This window comes from Phaseolus vulgaris, chromosome 5 (assembly GCF_051622355.1).
Source record: "Phaseolus vulgaris cultivar YP4 chromosome 5, ASM5162235v1, whole genome shotgun sequence".
Classification (NCBI taxonomy): Eukaryota; Viridiplantae; Streptophyta; class Magnoliopsida; order Fabales; family Fabaceae; genus Phaseolus; species Phaseolus vulgaris.
Window position 1 is genome coordinate 44,010,001 of NC_143502.1, and position 2,500 is coordinate 44,012,500.

Genomic DNA, 2,500 nt, shown 5'->3' on the forward strand with positions numbered 1-2,500 from the left:
GTGCATAGCCAAGTTCATGATTTTGGTGTTTTGGCTTGATTTTGTGGCTTGGTGGTGATTTTGGTGAAAAACGAAAATCATGGTTTTGGAAAACTGGCTGGACTCAATCCTCACAAATGCCTTCAAAGTGATGTGGGAGAAGTTTGGAATCAAAAGGAATTGATCTTGACATGGATGGTGCATAGCCAAGTTCATGATTTTGGATTTTTGGCTTGATTTTGTGACTTGGTGGTGATTTTGGTGAAAAACGAAAATGTTGGTTTTGGAAAAGTGGCTGGACTCAATCCTCACAAATGCCTCCAAAGTGATGTGGGAGAAGTTTGGGATCAAAAGGAATTGATCTTGACATGGTTGGTGCATAGCCAAGTTCATGATTTTGTGACTTGGTGGTGATTTTGGTGAAAAACGAAAATGTTGGTTTTGGAAAAGTGGCTGGACTCAATCCTCACAAATGCCTTCAAAGTGACGTGGGAGAAGTTTGGGATCAAAAGGAATTGATCTTGACATGGTTGGTGCATAGCCAAGTTCATGATTTTGGTGTTTTGGCTTGATTTTGTGGCTTGGTGGTGATTTTGGTGAAAAACGAAAATCATGGTTTTGGAAAACTGGCTGAACTCAATCCTCACAAATGCCTTCAAAGTGATGTGGGAGAAGTTTGGAATCAAAAGGAATTGATCTTGACATGGTTGGTGCATAGCCAAGTTCATGATTTTGGATTTTTGGCTTGATTTTGTGGCTTGGTGGTGATTTTGGTGAAAAACGAAAATCATGGTTTTGGAAAAGTGGCTGGACTCAATCCTCACAAATGCCTTCAAAGTGATGTGGGAGAAGTTTGGGATCAAAAGGAATTGATCTTGACATGGTTGGTGCATAGCCAAGTTCATGATTTTGTGACTTGGTGGTGATTTTGGTGAAAAACGAAAATGTTGGTTTTGGAAAAGTGGCTGGACTCAATCCTCACAAATGCCTTCAAAGTGATGTGGGAGAAGTTTGGGATCAAAAGGAATTGATCTTGACATGGTTGGTGCATAGCCAAGTTCATGATTTTGGATTTTTGGCTTGATTTTGTGGCTTGGTGGTGATTTTGGTGAAAAACGAAAATCATGGTTTTGGAAAAGTGGCTGGACTCAATCCTCACAAATGCCTCCAAAGTGATGTGGGAGAAGTTTGGGAGCAAAAGGAATTGATCTTGACATGGTTGGTGCATAGCCAAGTTCATGATTTTGGTGTTTTGGCTTGATTTTGTGGCTTGGTGGTGATTTTGGTGAAAAACGAAAATCATGGTTTTGGAAAACTGGCTGGACTAAATCCTCACAAATGCCTTCAAAGTGATGTGGGAGAAGTTTGGGATCAAAAGGAATTGATCTTGACATGGTTGGTGCATAGCCAAGTTCCATGATTTTGGATTTTTGGCTTGATTTTGTGACTTGGTGGTGATTTTGGTGAAAAACGAAAATGTTGGTTTTGGAAAAGTGGCTGGACTCAATCCTCACAAATGCCTTCAAAGTGATGTGGGAGAAGTTTGGGATCAAAAGGAATTGATCTTGGCATGGTTGGTGCATAGCCAAGTTCCATGATTTTGGATTTTTGGCTTGATTTTGTGACTTGGTGGTGATTTTGGTGAAAAACGAAAATCATGGTTTTGGAAAAGTGGCTGGACTCAATCCTCACAAATGCCTTCAAAGTGATGTGGGAGAAGTTTGGGATCAAAAGGAATTGATCTTGACATGGTTGGTGCATAGCCAAGTTCCAAGATTTTGGTGTTTTGGCTTGATTTTGTGACTTGGTGGTGTGCCAAGAATCATGAAATTTTCAAAGTGGTGGTTTTTGAGTTTTGTTGGTTGGAAAGTGTCACAAATGCATGCAGAATGAGGTCTAGAAAGTTTGGTATCAAAACCAAGCCATCTTGATGTGGTTTTGAATTTTTGAAATGTTGGAAAATAGAGGGTTTTGAAAAAAATTCATGAAAATTCGAAACCTTGGCCAATCCTAACGAAACTTGGTGGGCACCTTCTTGATATTATTATGGGATGGACTGGAAAAAATCACACAAAAATACGGTGTCTAGATACGTTTTTCCATTTTTCCCGATTTTCCACATTTCGGGTCTTTGGAAAAATAAAAAAAATACTTCCCCATGTCGAAAAATTCTAATTTTTTGCAGGCAATGTTGTACCATTTTTATGAGGATCCCTGCAAAAAATCTCGTGAAAATTCGTTCTCTAGGTCCCAAAACAGAACTTATGTCTACTCAAAAAAAGTGTATCTACTTGTACAAAAGTGGCTTTTGCATATTTAGCTATTATAGGGGGGGGGTGTTCCTCAATGCAGCCAGCTCTTGCACCATGGAAAATTCTGGTGCGGTCCCTTCATTCCCCCCTGTTTTGGCTTGCTTTGTGGTGGGGCAAGTCAAAACGCCCACACATGGGTGATCCACCAACTTGGGTTGGTGTCACCCGTTGTGGGCGGCGGCATGGTGGTGGCCGCCGTCGGTTCCGGC